The following is a 15,705-nucleotide window of genomic DNA, read 5'->3' as shown; positions in this document are numbered from 1 at the left end:
AAGAAAGTATTGTATGGTTTTGAGAATTAGATGGTAATGAATACATTTTGGCTAGTGAAATCTATTTAATTATCTTTCTGGGAGAAAACAACTGTCATTTCTTGATACTGGTTGCATGCTGGGAAGCAGGTCTAGAAAAAAAAGTGTTTAAAAATTGCACCTTGCTGAACTGGTTTAATTAAAGGCTGGTAAAATGTAAATAGGAGGAAAAGAGCTGATGCAGAAATTTACAGTTTGTTTAGATTGTGTATTAATACAGTTCTATAATGTAGGGCTGAAGGGGAAGGTTAGTATATTGTGGCTATTATTTCTTAAAGAAGGTAAAAGAAAATATCATAATTTTCTGGAAAGCTGAAAAGACAGTGCTCACAAGACTGTTCTTGCATGCATTGTAGCTAACTGCTCCCTGTGTTTTCCTGTGTTCTAGTCTGCTGTCATCCCCCAAACCTTTGAATACACCAGTGTAATTGAATCAGAAATTAAAGGTCTATCATTTACTTCTCTTAATACCCTTGGACAGATTGCTGTCTCATTAGAAAGACTCAGCAAAGTAATTCAAGAACTGTAAGGCGCTAATAAGACACTGTCTTTAAAAATGGATTGGCTGTGTGTAAAGTCTGGCAGTTCCCCAGAATGAATATCTGGCCATGGGCTGGAATTATTTCTGTGCTAATCTGCTTGGTGTGTTCAGAGAATCTGCTTGCATCTTGTGGAGCAGGAGGCTTGGAGGCTGCAGACCCATGAAGAGCTCACATATGTGGATCCAGCTTGTTGCAACTATGTCTGGTGGGTGGCTGAAGGGTTTGCCATTTTCTGCAGCTACAGTCTATGAGCTGGGGCATAGTCTATGAACAGAGGCATATTCCAAATATGCCCAGCCCTAAACTATAGTTACGTTTCACTGGGGTGATGTATAGGGTTCATGTAGCTCTCTTTGCTGTGCTGAAGTGAGCTGTCAGAGTTTATCACTGTAACTTTTTTTTTCTCTGTATCCTTGGGTTTTGGAAAGGGAATGGCAAAGAGAGAGCTGACAAAATCAGAAACTGCGCACTTCACTGAAAAGTAACTGGGCACAGCTCTTTAAATGTGGGGTTTGCAGTTGCACAAAATTGATCTAGAAGAGATGCAAATTCCATCCAGACTAAAATCAGATTTAGATTTCAAATGCTACTTGCACGAGCACTAACTGGTACATCAGCCAAATTCACTCCATTATTAAGTTAAGACACTTATCAGGTGACCCCCATGAAATGTATTAACATAATGTCAATAACAAGTCTTTTTATAGGAAGGGGTTGAGGAAATGCAAGCAGAGTTTGTAATATGGTAACACACTTCCAGCCTGGCTCGTTTCTCGTTTTGTAAAGCTTTATCTGATGGATCCATCTGTTCCCAGGAGATGGGAGTGTGTTGATGCCATTTTCATGGGAGACTGTTTCTAAGCTGAAGCTTTCTGAGTTCTCTGGAAGTTGCCTGAGACTTGGTATTCATTGCCTGGGGCTAACTACTGCCAAGACTCTCAGCATAGCTAGCAGAGAGTGCCTTCATAGGCTGGGTGGGGCCTCAACTTGATCAAGGCTCATTAGAGCTTCAAATCTCTGAATGCTCATTCAAAATTGAGTGACAGGAACTTCTGGGAAAGTTTTGTTGAGAAGCCTGGCATAACTGAGTAATTATAATATAGCAGTACTTCATATGCATCTTGATTGTCACAGCCTGTGTCAAGAGAACTCATAATTTCTGAAGGATAAGACCATATGTTCAAAAAAGAGTTTTCAGAATGTGGGATACTTGTTTTGCAAGGTTGGGTTTTTTTTTTCTCTCTTCATAAAAAACAAAGTGTTATGAAATGAGATTAAAAAAAATCCCCCACACTTAATTAAGCTGATTCTCCAAGAAGAAGTCCCAAGCCTGTTGGATAAGTGTGTTCTAATCGCTGTGGTTTCTGTTTTACTCCTGGGTGTAGCTGAAATAAAATATTGCGAGGATAGTTGAAAGGACACTGTTATCCTGAATATAAATCTAAGAATGTTTTTACACTTTAATAGCCTAGTGCACTAGTTAAGGACCTTTTCACATCAGATGACAATTGCCTTACCAGTTATAATTGGTCCCTGAAACAAATTATGGACAGGAGAGTCCACCACACGTCCTGATGTATTTGTGTGTAACAACTGGAAATGTTACATGCAGTGTTACATTAGCATTGAATATAAATGTAGGTGACTTCATCATCTTCCATTTTAAGCTGTATCTAAATCATCCATGTTGTCCTGAAAACTTCTTGGTTCTTGAATGTAATGTGAAAATGTAGCTGGGGCATCACTGGTGTTTAAAAGTCAGAACTGGATCTTAGCTGACATTTCTGAGGATGTAAGAATTACACAGAATTCCGCTCCAACAGGAAGGAATAATATTGACTAACAAGATCTCAGTCTTCTTTTGGAGAGCCTGAACACATACTGTGGTTTTATTTTTAGAATTTGGATTTTATTTTCATTAGCAATAATAACTCAATAATGGGATGGTGAAAACTAATTAGAGGCAGGTTGGTGAGTTGGGATATTTTTGTTCCCAGTAAGGGACAAGCAGACAGGAAGATGTGATTATTGCCTCAAGAGGTTATAATATCCATAGTGGTAAGCACAACTTTATTGGCTCCTTAAGGATGTCTCTTTCAGATTTCCTAATGGACTTTTTTTTCTGCATTTCATATTAAAGTGCCAGGCAGCAGTCAATCTTTGCTTGCGTTGTTAGAGAGAAGCTTTACTTACATTGCTCTGATAAAACGGGATAAAATCATTCATGTCAATACTTTCTTGTCCTAGTTCTGAAACAGTCACATTATCTTAGCTGTGTGTGCTCAGCCTCTTCATTTTCCTCTTAGCTTCCTTTAAATGAGGGTAGCATCACATAAAGACTACCTGTAAATTTACCCACTTTAAATACTTGGAATTTTTAACATGTTTTATCTTTATTCAATTATACCCATTTTCTTAATGTTACATATTTCAAACACCCTCTCATCACTGCGTTCCTAGTGGATACTTAGTAAATAAGTGACAGACACCTCCAAGGGAAAGGCTCTATGTAGATATACATTTGTTAGACTTGTAACGTTTGCTGATCCGTGTTTCCCATGGAGCATTGGTTAAGACATTAGATGAATCCTAAACAACACGTTATAACGGCATATTGATATCAACTCTGCACGTATCCTCATCTGGGCTGGCTGTTCAGTGCTTCCTTTATGGTCAGTAGAGAAAAGCAGGCACTTTTCCAAACAAATTTTCCTGAGATATTTAAAATAGGTTGTATGGATTGCTTCCCACTCAATGGGGGAAAAAATAATCATTGGCACTCGGGGAGTCTGAGTTAGTGGTTCAGATGTGGACATCTTCTCTGAAGAGGTCTAAATTTATATGAAATGGATTCTGCCAACTTGTTCTTTGATTCTTTGTGGGGGGAATAAATCTTTCCATAAATCCTTTCCATTATGCTGTCTCACAGAATAACTTCAAATAGACTGACAGATGCTAAAAAGATCACCCATTTTCCATGATCTGTCAAGTTAATTAGACAGATTCTGCCTATCTTCTTTTTATGTTCCAAATCCCAATGATTTGGTTGCTTGAGCTTTCTCTGGCCAACTTGCAATGTCTGCAGCCAACCATCTTGTCTGTGAAGGCTTCACTGACTGGTTTTAAGAAAAAACTAATTCTGCAGAGTATAGCCTCCATTAGGCAGCTCTCTGGTAAATGCTAATGAGCATGTAGCAAGAGGTGTTCCAGAAGTGATGTGAGCTGCCTCCGCTTAACGAAATACCCACCTTTTTTCATAGTTTTAGCTTGTCCCAATCCTCATTTCCTAATCTAGGCAAACCACAGGAGAACTGTTTAGCTAATGAATGATTGAAAAGTATGAACACCAAATTCAATAAGTCAAGAAGAAAACAAACATAAAACCCCACAGAGATAACAAAATGTATGCTTAAATGCATCATTCAATTACTCTGCTCACTCTTTGTTTCCCATTACACTCTCCTTTGTCAGTACACAGTGTATCTAAATGGCAATCTTTGTGACAAGAAACTTCTCTTCATGCCTTTACCTGCTGGTGCAGAACACTTTTGGTACTTTGCAAATATCAAACAATAAAAAGAATTGATTGCAAGCAACATATGAATTACATGATGGTTAGTGAAGCTTCTCAGAATTTTCCCTACCCTGTAATAAGGTAGACCCCAAGCTTTGCAGATTTGGACTGCACTCATCTTTATGAATGAGAAGGGCAGTTTCAGGTCAAGTATCATTAGATGATTTCAGTTCCTTAAGTCACCAAGGGCCATACAAGCCACAGAAGGATTGCGACTGATATGGCATTATTCTTTGTTTTTTCCTTTCAGGATAAGTCAGACAAGAATCATATTGCCATTACCTGCTTAAAATTGTTTTTCCCTGAGGATGTGAGTTGTATCAAGTGCTCTACTCAGGATTTTCTTCCTTGAATGTTCCTAAAAAGCTGGTTCATCAGCCTGGCACAAACAGAGCAAACCAGCTTTTCTGCTCAGTGGCCACCCTTGTAGAATGCAGAAGTTCTGTTGCCTCAAAGAGCCAAGCCAACTGCTTTGTCCTGCACTATTCTTAGCAGGCCTTTTAAACTGCCAGTAATGTGAATGAGTCAGAGGCAGAACTAACATTTATCAGGCTGCATGGCATTAATGTTTCTTGGGATCTCAAAATCTTCATTTTCTGTGTACTAGCATCTGAAAACAATTGTATGATTCTCCAGAGACTTTGCTTGGATATTGTAAGCAGATGTTAGAAAAAAAACTGAGAATGGATAGTGGTATTGATGAGTCCCATCATAAAAAGATAAAATAAAAATGTCATTACCTTTGCATTGCTGTGTAGCTTAAGATGATGAAATGCAGCAGTTATTACGGAAGAAACGGTCTTTTTGCATTCTCCAGCTATAATCTACTGCACATGATTAACACTGAGAGTCTTTACTAATTAGCTTTTATGGTCAAACAGTTTTCATGAAGTTGGTTTCAAAGAAATCAAAATTAAACTCCTTACAGCTCTGAAAGATAGAATTATGGAATATGAATGCATAGATAATCTTTACAAGCTAGGGGAAAATGATCGTTGAGCAATAAAAGCTGCATTACAAGACCCAATAATATCTCAGGGATAGCCATAGAGTGTGTATGGGTAAGTGATGATGCTAGGATATTACAAATTCAGCCTGAGTAAGGTGGGGGATATGCAGGGTTATCTTTTATCTGATAGCATGCATTGATGAAACTTAACATATTAATGCAGTGATTGTGTGAATGCAAGTGGTATAGAATCAATCAGAGCAGAATGCAAAATTTCCCACTTTAATTATCCATGTAAAATTAAAAGAAGAAAGAATAGGATGTGGTGGGCTGAACTTACGCCATCAGAAGAATCCAAATAATTTTCCCCTCCTCTATTTTGCTCCTTAGCTTCTCTTTGCATTATGTTATTGGTTTGCCATACCTTCAAAATAAAGCGTGGTTTCAACAGACTTTATCCTGCAGTGTTGCATTGCATTTTCCATTTGTAAGAATAATAACAAAAGGCCTTTTAAAAGATGCTTACACTGAAATGTGGTGGTTCTTTTCCAAGTCAAACTGCCTTAATTTACCTGTGTGTTTGTGCAGATAAGCTTTACTAAACTGTGACCCAGTAAATATCCTCTCTTCAGTGAGCTTGTAGCAATTACATTTCACAGAAGGAAGGGGAAGCACTGGATTTTGCAAAGGTTTCAAAACAACTTAGTTTTATAGCAGGAAAACTTTTAAGAATTTAGGAGCTCATATCCCAGTCACTACCAACAAATTTCTGGCTTGCAGAAGATTTATCAACCCAAGTACTTTAGAAAAATCTTTTTCTCATGGAATTTCATAATTGAAACACAATCATTTAATTCTTTTATGAAAGAAAGAGGAGATCTTAACTTTTGTGGGGGGTTCATACTGAAATTAAGACCTTTGTAGCAGACAGCGTATCACTAGAGACAAAAACACACAACTCCAAAAGAGCTAGATCTCTTAATTAGTTCCATGAATTTTGCCCCATTTCTGTATCATTGATCCCTTTAACAGATGACAACTTCATGTCAAAGAGGTGCTTAATAATTAAACATTAGAGACATACACATAAAGCTCTCATAGCTTAGCTTTTATTCAGGGTGTGGTTTCACAGCAAGGTTTTATTCTCTCAGTTGTATTTTGGAGCCCTGCTACAGAGATTTTTGCAGTTCTGATATGATTTACACATTTGATGTTTCCCAAACACTGCTTTCTTTGGTGCTGTTGTTAATGTTCAACTAATGAAATAATGGGGTGAATTTGAGCATGATTATTATGCCATAGGCTAGATTATTCCAGCTCTGAAAACCTAAAAAAAAAAAATTAGTGTTCTTCTGTAGTAGCAGAGGTTGACCATGAGATCCTCATTTGATTTTTGTTCACTGGTGCCAGGGTTTGGGACTTTTTGTTGTTTTTTTAATATAGTTTAGGATTGGGGGGGTGAGTAGTTTCTACTTATACAAATTCCTGGTACTATTGTTTAGGAATAAAGGTATACAATGGAAGCATCAGACTGAAGGTGTTGGAGGCGATAAGGTGCATGCAGGCAATTCCATTTTTCAAAGTGTCTTGCCAACTCTATTTCAAACTAGGTGACTTATCTCTCATGATGAGGCAATCTCCATGGGCTGATAAGATCTTGGCTTGTTTTTTTGACATTCCTAATTTAGGCCAAACAAATGTAAAACTTGTCATGATTTTCGGATGCACCCTATATCCTGAAGATACATCGATGGCAGTCTTTTTCTATTCATGACAACACCATCCAGTAATAAAAGAATCTACTACTACACAAGATTAAAGGATGTGAAGCCTTGGATATACAATAAAGGGTTAAACTCTGAAGTGGCCCAGATGCACTCTGTTAATTTTTTAAGAAGCAACACTCTCTCAAGTGTTGGGAGAAGTTTCCTTAGTGGTTGTTAAAAAAGGTTCTATTGTGCAAGAGACTCGATATACAAGAAAAGGAGCTGTCCATACTATATCATTAAGAGAATCCACTTCTTATTTACAAGTTAGGATTAATTTTTACTGAGGCTTAAATACTATAAACCCCTGTTGTGTGGCAGAGACTGTGACATTCTGTTACAGGTTAATTTCTTTCCTTGCAAATTAGAAAGTAGTGTGACTTACAAAACGGAGAGAGAAAGGGGAAATATGCCAGCAGTTGTGCTTAGACTTTTTTTTGCCTTTTGGCTTCTTCTTTTATTTTCTAGTCTGCTGCACTTCTTTCAGTGATTTGGATGCTGGATGCCAATTTAAATTTCCAGTGCATTTAGCGTCCTACAACACCAGGGGATTGAAAAGAGAATTAAGAATGTACATGGCATTAAAAAAAGATGATATATTTTTCTCCATGGTCGTCTTTATCTTTTTACCTCTCTGTGATCGAAGTGATAACAGAATACAGTAAACTACAGTTGCAAAAAGCCAGTAGCATGTTTATTTTGCAAAGGTGTGTTTATAATGGGAACTAGATGGGGCTTGCTCGTCACTCACAATCTGTAGAGGGCTCTTTCACAGATCAACAGACTATAAGATTGCTTTCCTGGATATGAGCCACTGATGGACCCATACAGGCTAGTAACAGTCATGTAAGAGTCTTTTATCCTGTCTCAGCAGGGACATCTTCCCCATGGCCTTCACAAGAGAGTGTTTTCCTAGCAGCGGATTTAGAGGGGGGAGAGAGGGGATGGAAAGAAGATTAATGTTTCTGCCAGTTCCCCACAAGTTCACAGAAAATATTAGCTAGAGCAGGAGTGGCCCAACTCCGTCATGCTCCAACCTTTTCTGTGTACTTAGAGTGGCATGTTTTTAATCAAACGTGAAATATAGCTTTAGCAGGTCGAATGGATTAGCCTTCCTTGTAAGTAACTCTGTCTGCTTTAGTCAAGAGTGCAACTGGTTTTTTTTTCCTTTTTTTTTTAATGTTTCACACTCAAGGTTGTCATCTTTAACTTCATCAGTGTAATGAGGCTTTGGAGTTTTGATTGTTAAAGGTGGGAACTATTTAATAACCATATCCAATTGAGCTTCGAAGTACACGCAGTGAAGAGAGCAAGGTAAGAAACTTCTGAGACGATCTGTCATAAAAGCTTGGAAATGTTTGAGACAAACAGTGATCTCTTCCTTTTTTAGTACTGTAAGATTACAGCATTTGTAAATATTTAAGTTTTCCTTGCTTTAGGCTTTCAAATCTGCCTACATTTAGAAAGTTAATAACCTCGGATTCAAAAGCTGCAAAATCTGTTTGTGACAATGTACATAACTGATTTCCTTCCTCTAATGCTGGTTGTTATTTATCAGCATCTCATCAGCCTCCTGTTCTTATGCAGCATTGAAGTTATCAAACAACTGTGAGGATTTTCAACTACCTTATTTCTAGGCATCTGAATCAGCCAAGCCTCTAATAAAGTTAGGCTCTTTGTATCAAACCATCCCTTATCAGTAATGTACTTTGAAAGCTGTTCTATCTGGTTAAATCCAAGTGAAGTAATAGACCTCGTACCTGTCACATCTTCAGGCTGCTGTAAAGAGTTGTTGCTCCACTAAAATAAACGGTCAAGGGGATTCCCATATGCCAAGAAAATGATGTAAATATTAGAAATAACTTTTTAAATAGTACAATTTTCAGAGTAGCTGACGGGGTTTTTTATATATTAATCTCTTCCATATTTCAGTGTCAGACATGGTGTGAAATTGCTCTCCATTTTTCTTGCAACATAAACTTTGAAGATTTAATTTTTTTCTTTCTGATACTATTTGCATTTCTGATACTTTTTACATTTCTGACCTGTGTTCTAATATGTTGTGCAGAGAAGTTTTTGAAACCTTGTTAGTTTTGTTAAGTACAGTTATAGAAAGTAAGGCCAAAAAAAAAAAACCAAATAAAACCAAACCTCAAAACTTTAAAAAATATCTTTACAAGAGTTAATGGGATTAGAACACTAAGGAGACATAGTAAAATAAAAATATATCCCAAGATTTATGGACTGAACCAGGTCTCTGCAATACTTTTAAGATGAATTTTATTCTGTTTGCACTGAAGTAGATAGGAAATTTTAACATTCTGCTTAGCAGAAACCAACATCAACTTCAACTGAAGACCCTATCTTAGATTATCACCTTCTCATCATTTCTGTCAGGTTGAAATTCCTCCTCCCATGCTGCAATAGTCAGCAATGAAAGTGTAGGCAGCAAAAGTTTCAGCAATCAAGAAATTTTGCAAAATTTCAGGCAGTGGGGAACAGGATAACAGGATAGCTCAATGATATACCATAGTATTAAAAATGTAAGACATAGTCCTGTGATTTCTATGAGGATCATCTTCCAGTAATGAAAAAAATCACTACTTATCAGATTTATTTATTTTCTTTTTAAAAAAGAGTATTAAAAAATTAGTGTAGACTGGTAGTACTGCAAAAGATGTTGCAGCCAGATTCTTCAGTTCATATTTCCAATGCCTGGCACGTTCCAGTCTTACATCTTTTCTGTTTCTATGCCTGTCTGTCCTGTTAGGTAGGAATAAAACTGAAAGAGTGCCTGGTGTCTTATGTACTTTTTTCCCCCCCTTTTTTTAATTTGAGAATTGGTTCAAGGCCAAGTTTCAGCAAAGCATGTCAGTGTTTAAGTCTTGCTGCCTTTAGAAATGAATGCAGTGTTTTCAGAAACCGAGGCCTCTGGAGTTATGTGAAAAAGGTACATCTTCCATATAAATAATATCTCTTGTTTTATCTGATTAGTGATGGGCTATGCTTTTTTTTTCTTCCCTTTCTAAAGCAAGTGTCATCATTTATTACCATCCAGGGACCTATTTGGATAGTCAGTGGACAGAAAACAAGGCATGAATCTGTTGGAAAAATCATTTGGCTCGTGTAGTCCTTTCTAAATATAAGTCCCTGATCAAAGTGCAGAGTGTCTTTTGTAAGTCCTATCCAAAACAGATATTAGATGAAAAGTACACTGAAGCCTTCAGATTTTGACAGTGCCTTTTCAAAGGCATGCCATCCTGAATGTAGCATCATGTGATGCTGTTTGAACTGAGCAAACATTTTGCCTTCAACTTCTTTCTCTTGCATTCGTGACACTCTACAGTGATAATTGTATATTTATATATAAAAAACCCAAACAAAAAAAGCATCTTCAATTAAAATGCTGAGGATTTTTGAAGGCTGCTCGAGAAAAACGATTGCTATGTCTTAGAAGTATTTTTTTAATTATTATTTTTAACAACTTCTAGGCATAAATAAACATAAATTGGTTCAGGGTTTTGTAATACGTTCATCAGCATAAGGGTCCTTGCTGCTGAAATGGTATCCTTCTGAAATGGCAGTTAATATAAGCTATTTTTTATTTAGCTGCTAACCAATTTATATTGTAACAGTGGCTTTCAGGTGACTCTTAATGTCTTGGGGAGAGATGCAGGTGTAGGCATAAGAAGAATATGACAAAACCCTGGTGAATCTTTTCATGATAAATTATTAACTGAGCATTGAAATTTCATTGCATTGCTTTTCCAATGCTGTCATTTTCTAAAGCAAAATGGTTAGCTGTTCTGGGAGTGCAGTCACAAGAAAGAGGGATGGGCAGAGGCATGAAGCTTTCCTACTAGTGGACACCATAAGAGAAGGGGCCAGGGAGAGAAAGCTGTTGTTCCTGTAAAACTGCCACAAACAACACTAATTAATACACTGATTTTACAAGTGATGTGAAAGACTTATATAGGCAGAATTAATTATTAAAATGTCTCTCTTCAAAACACTATTTCTAAGGTGATTTGCATGATTATAACATGAACCTACCCTACAAAGAAGTTGCAGATCTAAGACCGGATTCAGACAACAGGCATGTACAGTTTGAAGATGAATGTATGCACACACGTCTGGTAAAATTAGGGAGCCTGGTTCTGAGGGATGCTGTCAGGATCAAAGCCTGGGGAACTCAACATGGTGAGTGAAGTTAACACTCATCAAAGGAAAGTAAGACTTTACGAAGTCAGTTGCAATACACAAGACTGCTCCCTCACTTTCTAGTTTCTAAAGTGTGGAGGTTTTGGATACTTTTAGGAAACTCTATTGTGTCATTTTCATGAGAGTACAGAAATGTAGGAAACAAATCTAGCCGTGAGTATGCTGGAATTGCACTCTCTTGGTACTGGATTTGCTCCCAAACTACCTGCAATAATCTGCATTAGCTATTCTGTAGTGAGATGGGATTTCTTTTGCAGCTATTTAATTGTGGTTCATGCTTCAGGGACCTATTTTTAGACTTATAGTGAAAATCAGACCTTGCAGTAGGAGAAGGGTTTGTAACAGACCAAAGGCCAAATTGTTACTGCTAATGCTGGTTTTATTCTTAGCTCTGCATAGTGATGCTCCTTGTGTCTGGAGCACAGATAAAAATGAGATATTGATGACTTTCAGACTCCAAAACCCTTTTGCTTGTCTAGAATGCAATTATATAAGTGGCAGTAAGTGATGCTTGAATGAGATTAATATAGGCTGCCTTGCTTCTCATTGCTACAGGTAGGAATAAGATCTAGGGAACGACTACTGAAAGTATGAAGCAATTAAAGTGAGTAGTAAAAAGGGGAGACTGACTGGTTTCGTGTTTTCTTTAACTTCATGAAAATCTGAAATACTGAGTAGATGCATTATACAAACCATCAGGTGTGATGATGCATGGCATATATTATTTCATTTAAGAATAGCTTCAAACGATGTAACATACCTTTTCAATAGGAATTTAAGCAATTGGAGAATATACAAATCTCTCTTTACAGCCTAAATGTTTATATCCATCTAAACTGGCAAAAATAAAAACAGAATTTTTGCAATTTGAAAGCAATTTAGCCCGCCAAATAGGTATAGTGTACAGAAGTGTAGCCTTCACTGCCTTTGAACTGGAAAAGTTTTGGGGCAGAATCATTCTCAGTTTTCCACCTTTATAAACTGGCAGTTATTTTATTAGTGCCATTATCCTTAATCTGTGTAATTCAAGTAAGAATTGAGACCCCGGAGGTTGAAAAGCACAATGTCAAATTGCAATAACTATGAAGTCAATCACTGTATAATTTCCCTTAGGTTCCATGGATAGCAAAGTCTCTGGATACCTGGATAAACTTTGAATAATTGGGGGAAAGTAAATTCAGGAGTTTGTTTTGAGGAACTGAGCTTTCAGGAAGAGAGATTTTTGATTGATTGGTTGGTTTTTTTTTTTCCCAGAGAAGGTGAAAAGGTTACATTGATGACATTTCTTAATTGAGGTGTGGCAGCCCCCTTATTTTGCAAAATAAAACACATCAGAAGAAAAACACTTGCTCTTCTCTTGAAAGTATAATAATAAAATCTGTTGAACTTTAAAAAGTCATTGAATTTCATTGTGAAAGGATCACTTGCTTGAAAAGTTATCTAAACTGACACTAACTGTGTACTGGGAAATGAAGCAACAGAACCAAACTTTTATCTCATTTTTACTGATATAATTAAGGAAGATTGCAGACCTTATGGTCTTTGAGGTGATCCTTGTGCATTAATAGGGCCAATGGGGGCTACAATAATAAAACTACTACATCCAAGAAAATCACTGACACTGATGTAAAGCTGTTTTATGGGTAAGAGTAAAGCTGATCAACACATAAAGCATCCACAACACATTTTCCTCAGGAGATTGTTCACATAATACAAATGTGAGTGTGGGAATAAGAAGGGTGATTATCTTTTACATTAAAGTCTTTTTATATCTCTCTGGAATATAAAGCAGCTGTAGGAAAGAATTTACACCTATGTTCAAATTCCTCTATATGATATCTGCAGCATGGGGCGGGGGGGATGAGTGGTGAGTGGGAACAAGGCCCATATGCAATAGATCTCAGTACTGAAAAGAATTTTCTGCTTTGCAACACTCATAGGAAAGCTTGAGCACAGGACTTTGCCTGTGAAACCCGCAGATCATGCTGATGCCTTTCCTAGAAGGAGTGTATTCAAGACAACATGAAATAAAATCCAGTAACCTTGTCCTTGCTTCAGATGGAGGATAGAATGTGGGCCCCCTTTCTTCTTCCAAGCTATTCAGCTCTGGAAAGAGAAATCTAGGATGTTGAGCCACCAGCTGCTCCCACTGCAGATGCATCTGAGGATGCTGCAGGGGAAGGATTCAGACTGGGGCTAGGTAACATGGATCAGACAAAATATCTGCCGTGAACTCTTGTGTGCACCTTGTAGGGCAGCTGGTGTCACTGATCTTTTTTTGCTTTTATGTCTGTTTGGGCTCTATGGAAAAACTCATCTATTATGTTACTAAAAAAATAGATCAGTATATATCTAGAGCAGCATTCTGATAGCCATTTCATCCCTAACTTCTCCAGTGTGGATAAAGTTGTTGTTTCTCCTTTATAAAAAAAATAACAGTAAAAAAATAATAATAATTTAAGTGGGGCTACTGTGCAGAACATGGTTCCTGTGAAACTCTTCCAAAACACCCAATATTTCAAAAGTATCCACTAATTAGGGCTGCCCAATTGGGCATGTTTTTTCAGATCTTCTGAGTGATTGTTCCTTGCATTGATCTTTAACAGGAGTGGACAGTCAGAGCATCTGAAAATCTGCGAGGTGGGCAGATGAATGTTGATGAACCAGAGGGAGAACATGGAAAGAAAACGCTTTGTTTGATATTGTTAATTGTTTTGTTTTGGCAATTAAGTATATTTGAAGCAAGGGATTGATTTGGTGAGAGATAAAAAGGGTTTAAGTGTGACCCACTGAAACTCATTTCCAGCCCTGCCTGCTTCTTTTGAAATAAGGTTTTGTTTCAGAATAAAACTCTCAGATAGACTTGGTGGTATGGAAACTGTCAATTAGTTGAATACACGGAGCAGTCCCTTTCTGTAAGATTTCTACTTCTTACGTCACAATCTTCTAAATATGTTCTTTTGATAGTTTCAATTATTTGGTGGTGTTTTTAAAAGTAGCAGTAATAAGGATAATAAATGAATTATGTTGGAAAACAACTGAAAATATTTGTTAATTCTTTTATATCCCCAAAACACATCCAGGACAAATTCTTTTGGCAATTTTAAAATCGTTCTGCTTTGGTCAAGGGGTGTATAATCCCCTGTCAAGAATTATTTGATACTGTATTGTGAAATATTGATTTTAGTGCCTTTGAGTTAAAATAATAATACCACAGTTTTTTTGCTTCATTTTTTTTTCCCCAGACAAGGAGCAATTACTATGAAGTTAGGTGGTAGACACAGACTCAGGCAGGAAAGTGTTTGTGTTACTATGATTATCAAACTCACTAACACTATATAAAATGAGCTTAAGAAGACTCAGCAGTACCTTGAGCATCTTCTCTCCAGACCTTTTGTGCAATAAATGTCTAGTTGAAATGCAATCTGATGCATTCCAGAATTACTGGATTTAATTTTCTACACCAAACAAAATTTGATTAAAAAATCAGATCTTACAAAGTATTTAATTTAAAGGAATGATGGGGGTTCCCAAATACTAAAATCACCTCATAAAATATGCAACCAGGAAAAAGAAAAGTCCTAGGATCTCAAAAATTTCAAATATATTTTTAGGAACATGAGTGGATTTCACAAAGGCTCAACACTGCTGCAGAAAAGAGCAGCAGAATGGCACATATAGAAGAAAGCAAGTAGGGAAGAATAGAGAGGAAGAGAATGAGGCTCTTAACAGTACAGCTTGATTTGATGTTTTGCCTGAATCTTCACAAGTGTAAATATTTGACTGCCATTTTGGTGCTTTTTTTTTATTCTCCTTCAGGTAGAATATTTGTTTACATAGCATAAAATTTCCTTCTTCTCTTCTGTTCTTTCACTCCACGAGTGAAAATCTGCAGCTCTTTTGGCAAGGGCTTAAAGGTAATAAGACTAGTGAGCAGGAATGCTGCTTTCTCTTGAGATTCTAGAAATCACTTTCCTGTTACAAAAGGCTCCCATGAGAAAGGGCATTTGAGTTTTGACCAATTTTTTTGCAGCCTCACCTCAATGAGAGTCCAAATGGACCTGGAAATCCTGGTTAACAAAACCATCAGGATGTTAACATGAACATCCAATTTTCAAATCTTTGCTCAGGTGAGACATTCCTTACAAAGTGAAGGACAATTTAGGAGCTCATGCTGGAAGTCTGGTGCTTACCTACTATCTGCTCTATTCATCTGAATGAATACTGGGTGTATACATACTTTGAATATTGTCCTCTTTTACATAACAATGGTCAGCACAAGAGTCACATTCCCATGGAAATAAAAACTCAAAGCCATAGATAGGTCCCTACCTCTAGGAATCACATTCATTATCTACCATTTCAACCAGCACTGCTGCCTCCAGCATATGCCATTGTACATGTAAGTGGTAGGATTGTTCAAATTCAGGAGTTTTTTCCCTTGTTTTTGGAAATATTAAGTGTTTTTTTTAAGTGAGGGACTCTACCACAGTTTTCTATTTATGTTGTTTGTTTAGAGGGAGGCAACAAACAACTAAACATATGTTCTTTCAGATATGTGGATGTAGAGACATTTTGTTATAAACCTTATCTGATGCTTTATGAAGTATGCTT

General features: G+C 37.0%; 1 protein-coding gene across 4 annotated transcripts in view; it reads left to right on the top strand.

Annotated features, from left to right (window-relative positions):
• The window catches only part of CELF2 (CUGBP Elav-like family member 2), a 370,482-nt gene that overhangs the window by 82,815 nt on the left and 271,962 nt on the right, over nt 1–15,705 (top strand). Inside the window, exon 2 of one of the 4 annotated variants that reach the window (XM_062020124.1) lies at nt 8,066–8,184. The exons of 2 other annotated variants lie outside the window; for them this stretch is intronic. The gene's annotated coding sequence lies outside the window, so the exon portion shown is untranslated. Of the gene's footprint in view, nt 1–8,065; nt 8,185–13,067; nt 13,129–15,705 lie in introns of those variants that run through there. One more of the 4 variants, XM_062020150.1, reaches the window with a different exon arrangement.

This window comes from Colius striatus, chromosome 1 (assembly GCF_028858725.1).
Source record: "Colius striatus isolate bColStr4 chromosome 1, bColStr4.1.hap1, whole genome shotgun sequence".
NCBI classification, from domain to species: Eukaryota; Metazoa; Chordata; class Aves; order Coliiformes; family Coliidae; genus Colius; species Colius striatus.
Note: the sequence above shows the minus strand (reverse complement) of the source record. Positions and strands in the feature narration are given on the sequence as shown.